Source organism: Carassius auratus, chromosome 36 (genome assembly GCF_003368295.1).
Source record: "Carassius auratus strain Wakin chromosome 36, ASM336829v1, whole genome shotgun sequence".
Taxonomy (NCBI): domain Eukaryota; kingdom Metazoa; phylum Chordata; class Actinopteri; order Cypriniformes; family Cyprinidae; genus Carassius; species Carassius auratus.
The window spans coordinates 20,227,736-20,248,434 of record NC_039278.1 but is presented as its reverse complement, the minus strand read 5'-3'; the positions used below and the strand labels follow the sequence as shown (position 1 = coordinate 20,248,434).

The 20,699-nt window shown below is 39.2% G+C and overlaps 1 protein-coding gene across 1 annotated transcript in view; it reads right to left on the bottom strand.

The window, feature by feature from the left end:
* LOC113055662 (interleukin-1 receptor accessory protein-like 1-B) overlaps positions 1 to 20,472 on the bottom strand; it is a 90,573-nt gene extending 70,101 nt beyond the window's left edge. Inside the window, exon 1 of the mRNA XM_026222066.1 lies at positions 19,990 to 20,472. The gene's annotated coding sequence lies outside the window, so the exon portion shown is untranslated. The remainder of the gene's footprint in view (positions 1 to 19,989) is intronic.
* Between the last annotated feature and the right edge of the window lie 227 nt (positions 20,473 to 20,699).

Here is a 20,699-nt window from a genome sequence, read left to right as displayed (position 1 = left end):
AAATTAAATGATACATCGGAGAATCCTGAAAAAAGTATCGAAGATTCCAAAATAATATTTGGTAGCACAACTATTAATAGTTCTAATAATAAATCATCAAATTTTCATGATTTCTAAAGATCGTGTGACACTGAAGACTGGAGGAATGATGCTGAAAATACAGCTGCACATAACAGAAATAAATTATATTTTAAAGGATATTAAAATAGAAACCATTATTTTATATATTTTATTTTGATAATTTAGAATTATTACTGAAATACAACCTTTTTTGTTTCAAACAGTTCATTGAACAATAATAAATGAAGTACCTGAAGCTGACAATGAAGTAAATGTATAATAATTAGCAAAGATTATTAATTTAGCGCTGTAAACGCGCGTGTGAGGGGCGGAGACGCGCCGCGGAGCGTCAGACGCACGTGAGGACCAAACACAGCAGAACGGTAGGAAACTTCACTCCCCTTATTATTTCTCTTTTACTATAGCGATTTATTTGTAGATATGTGATCGGAATCTTTCACAGAGTTGTACAGTTATTAGAGTTATTAGAGAAATAGAATTATTTTTTACATTCTTTGGTAGAAGTTTTCAGATCGGCAATTCGGAGCCTGTTCGCGACTCGGTTGATTCAGATCGGCACTTCGGAGCCTGTTCGCGACTCGATTGATTCAGATCGGCACTTCGGAGCCTGTTCGCGACTCGGTTGATTCAGATCGGCACTTCGGAGCCTGTTCGCGACTCGGTTGATTCAGATCGACACTTCGGAGCCTGTTCGCGACTCGGTTGATTCAGATCGGCACTTCGGAGCCTGTTCGCGACTCGGTTGATTCAAATCGACACTTCGGAGCCTGTTCGCGACTCGGTTGATTCAGATCGGCACTTCGGAGCATGTTCGCGACTCGGTTGATTCAAATCGACACTTCGGAGCCTGTTCGCGACTCGGTTGATTCAGATCGGCACTTCGGAGCCTGTTCGCGACTCGGTTGATTCAGATCGGCACTTCGGAGCCTGTTCGCGACTCGGTTGATTCAGATCGACACTTCGGAGCATGTTCGCGACTCGGTTGATTCAGATCGACACTTCGGAGCCTGTTCGCGACTCGGTTGATTCAGATCGGGACTTCGGAGCCTGTTCGCGACTCAGTTGATTCAGATCAGCACTTCGGAGCATGTTTGAGATTTTTTTAAATTCAGATCTGGACATCGAAGCAGGAAGTGTTTGTCAAACAGTTAATTAATCAGTTAATCAGTAAAATATGGAGTGCCACAAGGATCCGTCCTAGGTCCCCTTCTGTTTTCAATATACATGTTGCCCCTTGGTAATATTATTAGAAAATACGGAATTAGCTTCCACTGTTATGCTGATGATACTCAGCTATATATTTCAAGGAGACCAGATGAAACTTCCCAATTATCTAAGCTAACGGAGTGTGTTAAAAATGTAAAAGATTGGATGACAAATAATTTTCTCCAATTAAATTCAGATAAGACAGAGATATTAATTATTGGACCAAAAAACACTACACAGAATCTTGTAGATTACAATCTGCAACTAGACGGATGTACTGTTACTTCCTCTACAGTCAGAAATCTGGGTGTTATATTAGACAGCAATTTGTCTTTTGAAAATCATATTTCCAATGTTACAAAAACTGCATTCTTCCATCTTAGAAACATTGCCAAGCTACGAAACATGTTATCTGTTTCTGATGCAGAAAAGCTAGTTCATGCATTCATGACCTCTAGACTGGACTATTGTAATGCACTTCTAGGTGGTTGTCCTGCTTCGTCAATAAACAAGCTACAGGTAGTCCAAAATGCAGCAGCTAGAGTCCTTACCAGGTCAAGAAAATATGATCATATTACCCCAATTATACAGTCTCTGCACTGGCTACCTATTAAGTTCCGTATCAGTTACAAATTATCATTACTTACCTATAAGGCCCTAAATGGTTTAGCTCCTGCGTACCTAACTAGCCTTCTACCACGCTACAACCCATCACGCACCCTAAGGTCACAAAACGCTGGACTTTTGGTAGTTCCTAGGATAGCAAAGTCCACTAAAGGAGGTAGAGCTTTCTCACATTTGGCTCCCAAACTCTGGAATAGCCTTCCTGATAATGTTCGGGGTTCAGACACACTCTCTCTGTTTAAATCTAGATTAAAAACACATCTCTTTCGCCAAGCATTCGAATAATGTATCTTTTTAATTGTGAGTGTAGTTGCATCTGATCAAAGGTGCATTTTTATTCATTACCTTAGGTTAAACTAATCTTACTTTGATGGATCAGCAGCTATGCTAATGATGTCTGTATTTTGTTTCTATGTTTCGGGTAACTAGGATTTACACAAGCTCCAGTCTGGATCCAGAACACCTGAGAAGAGATGATGCTGACCTTCAGAGGACCTCAGATGATGCTAACCCTGAATCAACAAACAGAACTAACAATTATTGCTAAATGTGTGACTGCATCATATAATAACTTAATTAATAATATTGATAGTTCATCGTCTAGCTGACTACGTCTTGTATTATTATTATTATTTTTATTTTTTCTAAAATCCTGTCAAATGTGCACAAACTACTAGCTACTACTAAATATTGTAGAAACATAATTTTCTGTAAAGTTGCTTTGTAACGATTTGTTTTGTAAAAAGCGCTATACAAATAAACTTGAATTGAATTGAATTTAATTTAATCAAACAGTTAATTGGTGATAAATGAATATTTGGACTTGAGGTTTTTTTTTTTACCTGTCGATTCAGCATGTACATGGACCCACACACAAAGGTGGACACACTCTAGACTTAATCATCAGTAGGGCTCTAAACTTTTCATCCATTGTTATTAAGGACGTAGTGTCACGGATCGCAAGAGGCGAAGACTCAAGTGCAGGCAGATGGGAAGACTTTATTTATACGTCACCAAAATAAACAAAAACACAACTGAAACCAGAGGAGCGTTCAAAGTTACGAGACTTAATTGACATATATCCAGATATAAATGTAATTTAAAAAAAATAATTAATAATTATCGATTTTCAAATATTGCACCTGTCAGACATAGTCTATTTTGACGGTGTCCTTTATCAGTAAGCTTTAGCCTATATTTATGCTCAACATGAAGTACAGATATTTTTGTCGTGAAGACAAGAGCCTGGTCTGTCGGCGGTCTCCCTCTATGTCTCCTACAGCAGCAGCAGCGCGCCAGCATGATTCTGGTGTGTAAAGACACCGAAACCGCGAGGCAGCCGCCACGCTCCTGACACGCAGCACAAACTCACGCTCATGCCACGCAGCCAGTGTGTCACCGGCCTTATGCTGTGTTCACACCAAACGCGAATAGAGCGTCTGGCGCGAACGATTTCAATGTTAAGTCAATGCAAAGTCGCATTTACGCGCGTCTGGAGGTGTCGCGGCGCGACAATCAAGAGCCTGCTGAGTCACTCATTCAACTAGGAGGAACGACAGATGTTGTCAGCAGGGCTCTGAACCGGTTCAAAGAACGAAAACCGGAAACGAACGATATTTTGACAGGAACAGAACCAGAAACAGAAACGAAATGAATTTTTTTTGTTCCGAACAGAATCGAAAATTTGAAATGGACATTAATCGGTTAATAACGTTATTTTATCGTTCTATTTAATATTTGAAAATTGCTGTCAACCAATCAGAATTCTGCAGTATTCTGCAGCAGTATACAGCATACGCAAATGTGAAGCTGAAGCCAGTGAGTGAAATGTCGCTCAGCTGTGAACTCAGTCAAGTCTCAATGGCAATGCACCGCCTTCAGGGCCGGATTAAGACCAAATTGGGCCTGATGACGCAGAGCAAAAAGGGCCTATTTTTTCTAGGCGTTGGTGCATGTGTATTCGACACTCAAGTAGAGACCTGGGAGTACCGCGGGACCCAGCCCAACCGAGTGTGGCGCGGGACAATATTTGATTGGTGAATGCGGACGCTGGCGGCAAGATATTATTGTGTGCGGGTGGCGGGAAAATAAAGTTATTTGCGGGACTCCAGCAAAGTGGAAATATCTAGCAAAATAAAGTTACTAAAAACAGATCAACCTTTTTTATAATAGACTAAAATAAAATAAAATAGACTTTGCGGAATGGAAGGACCCTGATGAAACCATGGACAGCGACGTGTAATTCCATTCCGAAATAGCGAGAGATCCAGTGGTGGAAAAGGCGATGTCAAGAGTTTCCGAGATTAAGCAAAAGTAACACGCCATGTATGCTACTCTGTATTCCAGCTCCCAGCACACCATTGGAGAGGGCTTTCAGTAATTGCGGTCGCATAAATGAACGGAGACGGATTAATCTGAAGCCCTCATCAATGAACGACATGCTATTCCTGCACGGACTACATTAGTAGTCGTAGTCTACAATTATTATTATTTTTAATTCCGTTTATTTTTAATTATTTATTTATTTTGCTAAATATTTAAAATTAGTCTATTTTGTTTATTAAGGGAAAAAAATATTTTAATGTTTGAAGAAAAGAATGCATTCTTAAGCAGTATAGGCTAATTTTCCTTTGAACATGAAATAAATCCAGGTTTATTATTATTATATAATTCATTAGGCTATACTATAGCCTAATAGGTATATTTTTATTTACATTTCTTACTTTTTTACTGTATTTCTATGTTCTATGTTCTAAGTTCCTTGTTCGTTCCTTTTATCCATTTAATTAAACGCAAATAAAACGAAACATTTGTTTCTTTTTAAAATTTATATTCAACAGGGGAGCAATTGAAAATAGAACAGAGTAGCAGTCAGAATATGCAATGCATTTAAAAAAAAAAAAAAAAAAAAAAAAAACGTATACTTTACCCGCGGGATTTTGCAGGCGGCAGCGGGACGAAACCTGATCGTTTGCGGGCGGGAGCGGGAGATAATAACATATCGTTTTGCGGGAGCGGGATAAAATCTTGCGGGAAAAATCCATCCCGCGCAGGTCTCTACACTCAAGCGCATGCTTAACCTTTTCCTGCCCAACCGAGGACCGCAGCTCTCCTTTGATTATTCCCAAGCGGACACCATCATGCACAGATAGATGCGCTAACCAATTTCGACGTATGGAAACGTCTGAGAAAGATTTAACGACGTATGGAAACGTCTGAGAAAGATTTAACGATGGCAAAAGCTCGTACAAGCTCTGCTGATTCACCGGTTTCTGAGTGCAGCAAACTCAGATCAGCTGATTTTGACCGATTAATAATCAGTTCAACGGTTTAAAAAGTAATTTATTTATTTTCAGTAAATTATCAAAATATTTAAATGTTTTCTTGCATGGTTAATATATATATATATATATAGCCTAGAGAGAGAAAGAGAGAGAGAGAGAGAGAGAGAGAGAGAGAGAGAGAGAGAGAGAAACTTGTATATAAGTTTTTTAGAGAAAAAAAAATATTTCATTCAGAAATAGACATAATGCAGACACAAAATGTTTACAAACATTAGGTTATTTTTTATAATAATTTGTTATTCAAATACATGGCGATTACGGAAACTTTGATTTTGTGACGAATGAGAAACCCAACCTTGGTTTCAGTTTCGTTTTAGTCTAAATTAATTAGTTTTGGATTGTGGTTAATATTGCTATAGCTTCTTATATTTGTAATTCTTGTTCTTTTCTAAATACTGTTGATTGAAATTATTTGTTGTGGAGTGAGGGGAACTAAAATAGCCTAGAGGAGCTTCACACATTTCCCAGAAGCTGAACAGTTTTCATTTGCTATTAACCTCAAAATAATTATTGAATGGAATTTGGAGTCCAACTGTCGGACGCATATACAACGTTACTTATTATACATTTACTATTATTCTATATTCTTTATATTAAATAAAATTTTTAGCATCCAGATACGTCGGGAATATGGAAACATTTGGATTCGTGCTGAATGAGAGAGGTAGGCCTCAGCTTCAGCTTACATTCATTTGTTTTTGGACTGAGGTTTTTATAGCCTAAACTTTAGAGGATTTGATTTGAATAGAAACTAATAACTGTTTTTATAATGTTTTTAAACATTTTGCTTTAGAATACAGGCATTTTAGCTTTCATTATTTCGGAAAGTAAAAGGGCTAAATAAAATGCAATGTGAGCCGTGACATAGCCTACGTTTTTTTTGTTTTTTTTACTCTCAAAAAAATAAATCTTATACAAGTATTTTTTTTAACAATGCAGCAAACATTTTTAAATCTCTTAAAAATACTTTTAAAGTGTTGATAGATTATTTTATTTTATTTTTTTTAAGTAGGCCTAGCTTACATTTGGACAAAATCTGGTGCAAGCTGTAAACTGTAAGCGTTAGTTCTTTTTTGGAGTAAGGAAAACGCTATACTTTATTATTATTATTATTAAATTATTATTATTAGGCAAATAATATTGTTTTAAAAAATAACATTATTAACCGGTATTTCTTCCTCCCGAACCGGTTTCCGAACGGTAATAATATCAGAGGAACGCAGAACAGAAACGTTAAAATATCGATTCTGCTCGGAGTGAACCGATAGAAATTTTTTTTCGTTTTCAAGCCCTGATTGTCAGTGAGCAGTCAACCGGAGCTCTATGACAAAAGTTAATTTCTCTATAGAGACGGGAATAAAAAGGACCTATATATATAAATATATTAAATTAATAAAGGCCAAAGATAAGAAACGTTTCGTTTTACCCCAAACGAATTATATTTAACCACTAAAGAGAAATCAGAGCCAGCGGCAAATGTCAGAAGATCTAGCCGAAGTGAGGCTGCTCTCGTTGGATACATGATGACTGAGCTCCCGCTGATCGCATGGAGCTCATCTCCGAAATCGGCGAAACACATTTTTAAAATAGACACTGTCTTTATAAATAAACCGCATATTTGAGTTTAAATACTTAAATACTTTTAAATACCTGAAATACTTTTAAAACTATATTTCATAACAATAATATTTTGAAAACTATCCAAATAAAATGGCGGTGAGGCGAATTCGCGTCTTCCGCGCTGCGACACCTCCAGACGCGCGTAAACGCACCTTTGCATTGACTGAACATTGAAATCATTCGCGCCAGACGCTCTATTCGCGTTTGGTGTGAACACAGCATTAGAATCAGCTGCAGGGCGGGATTTGTGCTGAACGCGGAGAGACTTCCGCCACTTAATATGTTCGATTAGAAACACGAAAATGTTCCTATGTTCCGCAAACAAAATATTGCATTCGGTCATTCGGTACACACGTGCACCGAACCGAAAGCCCTGTACCGAAACTGTTCGATAGGAATACACGTACCGTTACACCCCTACTCTTTACAGTATTAAACTGAAAAATAGTTTGTCAATAATGCAAGAGCACAATAGAAAACCCTCAATTATTCAGTTAAAGTCAGTTCATTGTTCATTCAGTGATGTCATCTTCCAGCTCAGTTCAGCTTTCTTCCAATAGTGTCAATAGTGTTGACAAGGAATTAACAGAGCAGCCATCAAGTGCTAGACAGTGTTTTAGGTTATTACATGCAGAGTCTGATAATTAACACCTCTGCTTTTTCTGAATTTAATAGTAAGAAATTACTAGTCATCCAGTTTTTATCAACTGTGCATTCTGTGGGCTGCGAAGAAATATAGAGCTGAACATCAGCAGCATAACATTGAAAGCTAACACCATGTTTCCTGATGATATCTCCCAAGGGTAACATGTAAAGTGTCAAAAGCAACGGTCCTAGTACTGAGCCTTGTGGTACTCCCTACAGTACTTGTGAACAATATGATACTTCTTCATTCACTGCTATGAATCGATAATGGTCAGATAAGAATTATTTGAACCATGACAATGCAATTTCACCAATGCCAACATAGGCTAATTTTCTAGTCTATTAAAAAGAATGTTGTGGCCGATAGTGTCAAAATGCAACACTAAGATCCAGTAGCACCAATAGAGAGATACAACCATGAAAGGATGATAAGAGCAGGTAATTTATATGGTAGCTGTGGCCTAATGGTTAGAGAGTTGGACTTGTAACCTGTAGGTTGCAGGTTCGAGTATTGGCGCTGGCAGGAGATGTAGGTGGGAGGGAGTTAATGCACAGCACTCTCATCCAACCTCAATAAACAATTCTGAGTATGGCTTACCATACTTGGCAAATGTCACGACTTTCACTTTTTCAATTTGTAACTGATGAGAGCAGTCTCAGTACTATAATACTATAAAACACACAGATATTATGTATTATTGCTCTTTTGAACAGAGAACAGAATAAGTTTAATACTAGCATCAGGTTTGATCAGATCACTAGAAGCTCTGGCACTACTAGCGATGAATGACTGAAACACGACTGCTAACCATCCCGTGGCTAAAGAAGCTTTAATGTGAGTGTTTGAGGGGGAATGACTCCAGCAGTTTTCACTGTCTTATCTCCTTCACCTCTGAATCACCTTGCAAACCACTCGTCCTGCTGAAGAAAGCCACTTCATTACAGTGAACCCTTCTGCTCAGGACCGCACGTCCTGCTGTTCTGCCGAGTGCTGACTCATTAGTGAGCTGCACAGGCCCGACGCGGGTCCATATAAGCATGAGTGGAAGGCAGAACTGTATGATTTTTAATGCCGGCTCTGTCTGCCTCGCTACGTTATTCCTACATCCATCACGTGGAGGTGAAATCGCCGTGAGAGGAAGCACATCAGTCAAGCGACTGTGAAACTGACTTCACGTCACTGCTTTTACATATAGTAATATTTGCCGCCAAGATTCCAGCCCCATGCAGCGAGTCATCACCGCAAGAGTTTCTAACGAATCAACTCAAAAAAGAGAGATGAAAGGGAAAAGAAAACAGCCACCAAATCACAGAGAAGAACTCAAAGAAGCTTCCATTAGATCACTGAAAGTCTCCATATATATTCCTCATCTGTGAGCATGAGAGATGATGGACAGCCATGGCTTCAGATTCATTATTAAATGAGAAAATCGAGCGCTGCAGTGAACACACATAAAGACACACGCTCTCTTACAGATATCTCTCTGTGAATTGCTGCCATGCTGGGATTCTACTTCCTCAATATCAATCCTGGCATTTCTGCACTCCAGTTATAACAGATCATGTGCTAGGTTAGGTAAGGTTAGGATAAAATACAGTGTTCGGGAAAGTTACTGTTGTATTGTATTACTAAATAAAAAAGTAATTGCATTACTTAGTTACCTTATTATTGAAAGTAATGCATTACACATTACTGTTGCATTACTTTTTGTCACCGGTGCTGTGTTTACTAGTTACTTGAAAAAAGTAATCTGATTACACAACTCTCATTACTTGTCATTTGTTACCCCCAACATTGTTCAGTTAGCTCTCAAGCTCTCTCTATTGAGGTTTCCAAGTGTTTCCATATGTGAGACAGACTCCAGGCCTGAGAGAGAGGTGAACAGCGCTGTGGTTTACTCTGAGAATCTGAAGATGTCCTCGGTCTCTTCTCTCTCTGGTTGTGCTTCAGTCTGATCTCTGCAGCTGATTATATCATAAATCCAGGCCTCTTTCCAAATGCTGCTGGATTGTGCAGTAGAGCTTTATCTCACGTAATGTAGATGCTATCTCTCTGAAAACCTTCATGAATGAGTAACCAAAATGACAGGACAGAAATCTAAGGCCATTCTGAATCCTGCACAGATTTCTCCAAGCCTCCACAGTTTCCTTCATATATGTGAAATGCTCTGGAACACATCACCTTCATCTGCCTCAGATCACAACAGAAAAGGGTTGAAGGAGGAGAAGATGGACATGATCATTCTGTGTGCCACAGCTAAAACCAACCGCATCCATCAGTGACAAGATCACTGCAGAAATCAACATGCATCTCAATCAGCTCACACTTCAAGCACTTTGTGTGTGGCTTCTGCCGCTGAAGATGATTACATTTACTGAAACTCCACCCTGCGCATCTCTACCTGAAACACTCTCTGATGACCTGAATCAGGTGTGTTTGATCAAAACATGTTTGAAATGTTAAATGCTGAAATCAAACACATATATTTCTAAACACTGCAGTTTTGTGGTTTTCCATAGACTTACACAGCAGAAGATCTGAACACTAATGCAGTAATAACCCGACACACACCTTCACTGCTGAGCCGTTACAAAATCACTAAACAAATGGCAAAAATGTTCCCTTTAGGTAATACAACAGTTCATCACTGGAGCAGTGTCCTTAAAGAAACTAATTTTATACCGGTTCTACCTCTAAAAGGTGTATATGACTGCATTATAAACCTTTAAAGTACTGCTATGCCCAGGTGCTGTTGTACTCCTAAATACATATTTTTTGCATATTTTATACAGTGTACAATCGCTGTAAAAGCAGCAGAACCCCTTGGAGCACCTCCAGACAAAAGTACAGTTCAGAAAGCATAATTTACAGTTTTCTCTGGGAATCAAACCCACGACCTCGGCGTTACTAGCGCCATCATCTACTGTCTGAGCCACAACAGTATCAGCCATCAGTAGGGAAAAGATTTTAAGGCTCTTGGAATTTATATTGAACACTGAATATTTAAGGCTACATTATTCATGAAAATCAGGGTAGGTGTTCATCATACCATAACCCAATAACTTGATAAGGAAGTGAAAATAACCTGGTGGGAAGAACTACGTGTGGGATGAGAAATGGACCGGAGACACGACTGAAGGTCCAGTGATGAAGAGCCAGAAGAACATCTCCCACGATCAATGAGAGGAACCAGACGTGAACCACACACATGCAGAAACATGCAGAACAGTCCTTGTGATGATTCACTTTGCCAAACTGGTGATGGGATGCAAGAGTCCAGTCATCGGTGACTCAACAGCAGAGAGGTTGATCTGTGCCAGCCGAGACGCTTCGGGATGATACTGGGCTGATTCCAGCGGACTCACTTTACTCCAGTCGATGTGGAAGGAAAGACTATAGAACAAAGACTGAGACAGAAAGACGCTCTTCTCTGAGATCTCCACACACATCCAGCTCCTGAGGACAGTTTCAAAAACTGAATATTTATAACTCATATCTGAGTCATTGTGTCTCTCTTCTACATTAAAATCCACACCAACAAACTTATAAACAGTGTTGGAAGTAATGCATTACAAGTATTAGATTACAGATCAGATTACTTTTTCAATTAACTAGTAAAGTAAAATTTATTTTTAATCTACAAGACAATATCCAAGTAATGCAAGTAATTTTGTTTCCCATTTATTCACCGACCGCTCTCCCGTCCACACGTCGAGAGAAATGAGTGGCTCTTCCTTCAGCCCGAGGCTTATTCATTTCACTTTTGATCAGAAAGAGTCTTCACAGAAATATGACACTCTGGTTTTTTGTTATTAAATAAAAATAAATAAGCAAGCCTAACCCTGGAGACAAAGTAATGCAAAAATAATGTAATCCAAAAAAGTAACTATGTAACGCTTTTAATGGATTAGTGCTATATTGTAATGCATTATTTTAACAGTTTTTAGTGTTGCAGATATTAGAAAATGTCACCCTTCTCAAGTAAAGGATCTGGACACTGACTGGTTCTCTAATATATACTAATGACATTAATTAGACAGAGATCTGAAACCATTCAGCTGTGCTCATGATCATTTGTGATTTATAGATTCCACATCTGGAAGAGAGCTTTTTGTTCGTATGTTCATGTATGTGAATCACACACACACATGTCAGATCAAACGCAGTAGTTTCATGTTAGAAGTGAGGCTTCTGGTCTCCATCACATGGATCTTCATGAAGCAGGCAGAAAGCTCACATTTACTGTTAGTACCTGAACATGAATTAACAGTCTAAAAATAACAGATAACCGTCACAGAACACACACACACACACACACACTGCTTCAGAGAGATCCCTGCCACCTTCCTCCCAGATGAATGTCAAATCAGAGTTCGGCTTAGCTTAGCTTTCTCCAGAGTACGTTTCATCCCATCATCAGCAGGAAGAGCTTCTGTTCCCTAAAGCTGCTCACATCCTCAGAAACACATTCACAGATCCAGAGCAGTCGCTGTACTCAGGGACACACAGCGGGTCACACAGCGCCCGTCCCCAATCAGAGCACTGCTTCACAGTACTTACTCCAAATATGACAAATACAGAGCACGTAAACAACTCAGGTTATAGAAACATTGTGGGAAGATCGTTTTAAAATGTCTCTAAAACGCTGAAATGTCCAGTTTTCATGTTAGAAATATGACGTTATTTTAAGGTTAAAGAAACGTTTCTGCAAGCGTTTCACCCTAAATATAATTTAATTTTTAATATTCCAAGAATATAAAAATGTCTGGTTTTCTTGTCATGATCACAATCTTATCTGAAGGTTACAAATAAGCATTTTATCAATTTTACACAAAATATAATACTATTGTATCTTTAATATTCCAAGATTATAAATAATTTATTTGATTATAAAATATATATATTTTCTTGTCACACTGTTTAAAGGTTACAAAAACATTACTTGCAACATTCGATTATTATTCTTTTTACACAAAATGTGTTAATTTTTTTTGCCCGTGCAGTTTTCTTGTCGTGACTAGAATGTTATTTTAAAGGATACTAAAACACTTCTTGTCACATTGCACTTATCTTTACCCAAAGTATATCATTTGAATGTTTCTTAGAATGTACAAACATCATAAATACTTTCCGAGAAGTACTTTTTTTCTAAACATTGTGGAAATTATCTGAGAAGCACGGTTTGGACATTAACGGCTCCGGCAACAAAGTCACTATTTCCAATGTACCGCCTTCTGTCTCGAATGAGGCGATTGTTAAAGAATTAACCCGATACGGTAAAATCACAAGTCCGGTCAGAAACATTCCATTAGGATGTAAAAACACTGATCTCAAACACGTTTTGTCGTTTAGGAGACAAGTGTTAATGTTTCTGACTTCATCGGAGCGCACATTAGAGATCTTGTTCCGTGTAAGTCGTGGAGATGGATCATATATGCTGTATGCAAGTACTGACAATCTAAAGTGCTTTGCTTGTGGAAATATAGGCCACAAACGCTTCTCCTGTCCCAATAAAACAGCGGATGTTGAGCAGCAGCTGCCTGTTAATGCGACTGAAAACGGATCAGCTCATCGCAATGATACCAGTGATACCGAGGATAATACGACAGCACAGGATAAACAACTACCTCAGAAACCGAACACAAGGCCGTTAGGGGAGGTCTACGGGCACAATGAGGTGAGTGAAAGCGATGCTGGTGTGGATGTGGAGAGTAGTGAGCAGGCTGGATGCAGTTCTGCGATTGTTATAACTGAAAATGATGATGTTGAGGAAGCAAAAGAAAATGAGTGTGTATCTCAGACTGCTATACAAGTAGCTGAGCAATGCTCGGTGGATGATATGGATGGGTTATCTCAGTACACAGATGATAGTGTGAAAGATGATGGGCATTGGTCTGAAGGGTCAGAAATGTCAAAAGTAGACACAGAAGGATTGTATACTGTGGCACAAATTAATACTTTCCTGGATGAGACAAAAGGTAGAAGCACGGAAGTGAGTGAATTTTTCCCAGATCTGGATAAGTTTATCTCTTCTGTAATGTGGGCAAGGAAAAGTTGCAATAATGATGAGCTATCACAACAGAAACGTTTTAGGTTAAAAAAACATATAACTGATATTCGTAAAAAGTCTAAGACAGGGAAAGGGAAACCAAAAAGAGGAAAATATAACTAATTACTATGGCTAATACACATATCTTTCTGACTGTTCTTTTTCTAATCTTTTTCCCTCTTATGGAAACCTTACGCGTGGGATCCCTAAATGTTAATGGGATGAGGGATAAGAGTAAAGCTGATACAGTGATAGAATTCATCAAGTTAAAGAAATTAGATGTAATTTTCTTACAAGAAACTCATAGTGATGTAAACAATGAGGTTGACTGGCGATTGTGGTGGAGGAATGAATGTGTGCTCACACATGGGACTAACCTGAGTGCAGGAACTGCTATTCTCTTTTCTCCCTCTATAAAAGCCAAAGTTTTGGGAAAAAAGTAAATTGAACCAGGAAGATGTTTAGCAGTTAAGGTTGTTTTAAATGGTCTTGTCTTCACGTTTGTGAGTGTATATGCACCTAATATAGGAGCTGAGAGAATTATTTTTTTTAACAAATTGAAAGTGTTTTTAGGACAACAGCAAGGTAATGGTTTTACTATCTTAGCTGGGGACTGGAACTGCACACTTAATGCCTTGCTTGATAGAAATGGAGAAGAACCCCATTTTCAGTCACCAACAGTACTTGAAAATGTTATTAAAACCTCCAATCTTACTGATATATGGAGAGAAAATAATCCCTCTGTTAAACAATATACATGGGTAAAGGTTAGTGATGGGAGGATTTCAGCAGCACGACTGGATAGACTGTACTTATCTAATAGTATGAAAAGTAGAATTATTAATACAGCTATTGTCCCTGCATCCTTCACTGATCACAAATTAATCACTATTGACTGTACTTTGAATTCTAAGAAAAACAGAAGTGTTTACTGGCATTTTAATGTCAAATTGTTACAAGACCGGAGTTTTTGTGAATCTTTTAAACATTTTTGGGAGACCTGGAAAAAAGAGAAAATAAGATTTGATAGTGTTATTCTTTGGTGGGAAGTTGGAAAAGCTCATATAAGGGAATTTTGTCAGCAGTATACATCTCACTCTAATTTTAGTTTGAAACGGTCTCTGGAATGGCTTGAAAGAGAAATCCTTGCCATTGAAAAAAATATGATAGGAGATCTTTCTTCCAATGTAAATGAGTGGTCTGAGAAGAAACTAAAATTGAGCTCTATATTAAATGAAAAGGTTAAAGGAGCTCTTGTGAGGAACAGATTCCTATCAATAAAGGATATGGACAGTCCCACCTCTTTTTTTTCAATCTGGAACGCAAGAGTGTGCAAGTTAACCAAATGTATAACCTGAAGAATGACAATGGACAATGTACATCTGAACCTGTGGAAATGCGTAGACTAGCAGTGAATTTCTATTCACATTTATACTCACCTGAGGACATAGACATTCCGACACAAAATGGATTCCTACAAGATCTTCCTTGTTTAAATGAAGAAGATAAGCAAGCACTGGAATCTGGATTAACCTTTGTGGAATTAAGTGATGCCGTAACGGGTCTTTCGTTGGGTCGTACCCCAGGCATAGATGGACTTCCTGGTGAATTTTATAAGCATTTCTGGACAACAATTGGATCTGATTTATTTGAGGTGCTTAAGGAATGTAATCGTACTGGTTTTCTACCAAAGAGCTGCCAACGGGCTGTATCAACATTGCTTCCAAAAAAAGGTGATCTTACCCTGTTAAAGAACTGGAGACCTTTGGCAATCCTCTGCACTGAATACAAACTTTTATCAAAGTGCCTTGCCAACAGATTGAACAAAATATTGTTCAAAATTATACACAAAGATCAATCTTACTGTATAAAAGACAGATGTATTGCTGATAATTTGCATCTAGTACGTGATGTTATTGATTATGCAATGTGTAATAATATAGATGTTGGAATACTGTCACTAGATCAGGAGAAAGCGTTTGATCGTGTTGATCATCAATATCTTTTTAAAGTATTGGAAACTTTTGGGTTCGGAGAGAAATTTAGGAAAATGATAAAGTTGTTGTACAATAATGCTAACATGTATGGTAAAGATAGCAGGAGGCCTAAGTGTCCCTGTTAAGGTACAGAGGGGTATCACACAAGGATGCCCACTTTCTGGTCAGCTTTACAGCTTAGCTATTGAACCTCTTCTGTGTAAACTAAGAGAGAGTTTAATGGGTTTGAAGGTACAAGGTGCTATTTTTAATGATTTTGTAAAAGTTTCAGCTTATGCTGATGACATTACTGTTGTTTTAAGGAATGTTAACGATGTTCAGGTTTTAAAAGAGATTTTATTAAGTTATGGTAAAGCTTCATCTGCAAAAGTAAACTGGGCAAAAAAGTGATGCAATGTGGTGTGGTCTAGACCATAACACTCCAGCTCTCCCAGGTAATTTAAAATGGGGAAAATCTGGGTTAAATATTTGGGGGTGTTTTTAGGAAGGGAGGATTATAAGAGACAGAATTGGGAGGGCCTGGTGGAGAAGGTGTGTGCTCGGTTTGTCTTGCTGGCATTGGCTGCTACCCCAGTTATCCTATAGAGGAAGAGCCCTGGTCTGCAACAACCTTGTAGCCTCAACGCTATGGCACAAAATGAACATTCTGGAACCTCCTGAAGATTTGGTTGTAAAAATCCAAAAACGCTTAACAGACTTTTTTTGGTCCGGTAACCACTGGATAAGAGCATCAACTTTGTTTCTGCCCAGACAAGAAGGTGGACAAGGACTAGTGGATATAAAAAGCAGAATTAAGACTTTCAGACTACAGACAGTAAAACGATTTCTCTATGGATTGGATGTAAGCTCAGTGTTCAAAGCCTGGAGGACTTTTAATATCACAAGAGACATCACGGATGAGGGGGGTCACTGGTCAAGGGAGGAACCCCTAATATACAATTCTATGGTGGACTCAGCGATCCTAAAATCACCATCGATGAGGAATCTTTTAAAGGCTGCAGGAGTTGTAAAGATTGGACATTTAATAACCTCAGATGGATGGATGACTCCTGAAATGCTAGCTTCCAAGATTGGAATAAGATCAATTCGTCGGACACAAAACTGCTAAATGAAATTCTCGAGAGCCTATCAACAGATTTTAAACGCAGTGTGGAAACAAATGAAGATATGGACTTAACTTTTCCTGAACTAAGAATAATTCCGGATGTGGGTATATTTGAAGAAAAGGAGGGGTCTTTGTTGACCTTCAAGACACCTAAACTGAACGGTTTCAGTAAAACTGAGAAGAAAGCACTGTACGCCACATGTGTAAAAGTTTCACACTCTCAGTCTTTAGGAGGAGTTAAAGAGTCGAAATGGCAAGAGCTATTGGGATCAGGCTCTTCCCCGAAGGGTTGCTGGAGGGCCTTGTATAAGCCTCCCATTGAAAAAAGGTCCGGAGACCTTCAGTGGAGAGTTGTGCATGGGTTAATAGCTACAAACAGATACAGAGCACACCTCCATCCCCAGGTTCAGGAGGGATGTCCTTTTTGTGGATGACTGAAACTGTTTTTCATTTATTTCTTCAATGTGGGAGGCTTGTGCCTTTATTTTCTCAATTAGAAGAATGGTGTACAGTTTTGGGAGAAGTGTTTTCACCCATGTTATTTATATATGGACCGAAGTATAACAGAAACAGAAAGCAGATCCATGTTTTGCTTGATTTTTTGTTTGGGCAAGCAAAAATGGGAATATGGATTTCACGTAAAAGCAAAATAAATAATGCTGGGTCAACTGATGCAATGTTAATTTTAAAAGGGTTAATTAAAACTAGATTAAAGGTGGAATATCCATACTATTCCTTGGTTAAAGACCTGGAGACTTTCAATCACATTTGGGGAGTTAACCAGTGCATATGTGAATCTGATTTTGATGGTGCTTTGCAAATGTATATTTAATTGTGCTATTGCCTTGTTTTCTGCGCTATTTATTATCATATGTTTGTGTTTTAAATAACTTTTTAATCTATGTAAGGTTTAAATAAACCTTGAATATTTTGTAATAAAGGGGGGCTAAAAGTCTAAAAGTCTCTCTCTCCCTCTCTCCCTCCCTCTCTCTCTCCCTCTCCTCTCTCTCTCTCACTCTCTCTCTCTCCTCTCTCTCTCTCTCTCCCTCTCTCTCTCTCTCTCCCTCTCTCTGTGCTCTCTCTCTCTCTCTCTCTCTCTCTCTCTCTCTCTCTCAGCACCTGACAGAAATCCTCACGCTGAACGCTGGCAGTGTTTTATACACATTATCCTTCCTTGTGTTTGAACAACAGCACTTCCCTAATTCTTCTATAATTATTACACATGCAGCTTTTATGAGCTCATAGTAATTAAGAGATGAAATAAAAATGGAAAATACTTCATTTGTCACACTGCAGGACCATGTAAAATTAACTAGTGAACGAAAATGATTATTAAAACTAAAAAGAAATGGTGAATAGGACCTTAGCCTTCATGACACATACAGTCAGTCTACATTTTGTGTTATGTTACATATTTTGGTTGTTAGCATCAATAAATGTCCAACTTTATTAATTCACTGAAATGCAGTTTGCATTAAACTTTCCAAAAGCTACATATCTGACATTCATATCTGATCTGAATGTGAGATTAATGATCTGTTCCTGCCCGAGGCTGACGAGTCTCACGATCGCAGGAAATCATGTAATTAGCTTCTGTTTACTATCAGAGAAACCATCCCCACCAGACCAGACCCCGATCAGTTCTGAGGTCTCACCGCAGATTAAACCCTAAACCTGAAAGAGTCACAGAAATGATTCTTTTAGAAGCTTACAGCTGAGTTTGAATTGGGGGGGGGGGGGTCTAATACATCTACATAAAATGTGTCACATTTCTGAAACAGTAAACCAGAAGTTGACGCACCATTATTATGAACAAATCTCTGTTAGTTTACTGCATGATAGTCTGATGACTGAATAATGTGCTCTCTGCGCTCCTGTGAAACTATCTTCTCACTGCCCATCATGTTTAATAATCTGATCCATCTCAGATCCTGCAGCAGTTATAGTTTAGTGATGAAACAGCCTCTGCGTCCACACCACATCTTCAGCTGCACAAACCCATGAAACATCCAGAACAAAAACAGCCTGAATAGATATTACACAAACTAGACATCATCAATAACCTGGAATTATCAGACGGAATATTTAAGCGCAGGCCTGATCATTAACCTGATTACACTCGCTATTACATTTACTGGAAATACTGTCTCTTCTCTCTCTCTCTTTCTGTAGTGACAGATGATCCTTCATACATGAGACGCGCTTCTCACACACACACACACACACACACACACACACTCACACACACACACACTCTCTCACACACACACACACACTCGCACACACACACACTCTCTCTCTCTCTCTCTCTCACACACACACACACTCTCTATCACACACTCACACTCACACACACACTCTCTCTCTCACACACACACACACTCTCTCTCTCTCACACACACACACACACTCTCTCTCTCTCTCACACACACACACACACACACACTCTCTCTCTCTCACACACACACACACACACACACTCTCTCTCTCTCACACACACACACACTCTCTCTCTCTCTCTCTCACACACACACACACACACACACTCTCTCTCTCTCACACACACACACACACTCTCTCTCTCTCTCTCTCTCACACACACACACACACACACACACACTCTCTCTCTCTCTCTCTCTCACACACACACACACACACACTCTCTCTCACACACACACACACACACACACACACACTCACTCTCTCTCTCACACACACACACACACACACTCTCTCTCTCTCTCACACACACACACACACTCACTCTCTCTCACACACACACACACACACACCGGCTCTGTCCCGCTGTCGCGTCATTTCTGAGATGCTGCAAACGCGTCTGTAAGAATGAAACGAATCTCTCGTCCCTCTCACACAAACACACACACACTCTCTCTCTCTCACACACACACACACACACACGAATGCGTTTAAATGAGTGTTTCTGCGCGTGTGTGTGTCTAATCTTCATTTTAAATTCTTCAGGAACTGTAGAAATCGCTGCAGTGTAAAGCGCTTTTACTGAGACACACAGCGGAGTCAAATAAACTCGATCAGGTTCAAATGTTCCGCTTTCGTTCAGTAAATGAATCCTAATCAGTTTGGTTTTATAAGAGAGGTGTGTGTGTGTATATATATATATATATATATATATATATATATATATAGTTTATTCATCGAATTTTCGTTAAAGAAGATTAATTTGATTCTATTCATCGATGTGGTTGCACAAGAAAACATTTCTTAAAAATGATTCGGCATCAAACTTTTATACCTAATGAGCGAGAATAAATGTGCCAAATTTAGAATCGTCTCACCCAAAGTGATGGATCCAGATATCAGCACAGAGCGACTGAAAGCATCGGATCTGAGGAAGCAGTCTTCTGTTCTCCCAAACCAAGAGAAGATGAAGCGATTCTGAGGAAATCAGGAGGAAAAATCCACAGCAGCTGCATCTGTCATGAGATAATCCTGTTCAGGTGACAGTGAGATCAGATGATCAAGATGAAGATGAAGCATCAGTTAAACGTGTGTTTTCTCGTCATCTTCTTCAGCGAACATGTGTGTGTTCTAGAGCAGCTCCAGTATCTCCATCACCGCACTGGAACCGGGAGAACACGGAGCATCTCCCGCAGCTTCAGCCCGCAGTGCGCGCCACATCCACACACACACACACACACACACACACACACACACCGCCGGATTCAGATGATGACAGGGGCGTCCATCCCCCCCACAGCAGAGAGAGAGAGAGAGAGTCACTGCAGACGCGCACTGCCGCCCAATGGAGAAGATCTTCTGATTCCAGCAGCCATAATGCAGGTGACACACACACACACACACACTCAAACACACACACACACACAGTGTAGGCCACTTTGCATCAACAGGATATTGAATGTTCTTGTTTATAATGATCCTGGGTTCTGAGCGACAGCCAGTGGGTGATTTTACCATAATATTTCCCCGACACTGAGTAACTGTGTCTGCTGCTGATGGTGGGGACTGGGATGTTCCTGGTGTGTGT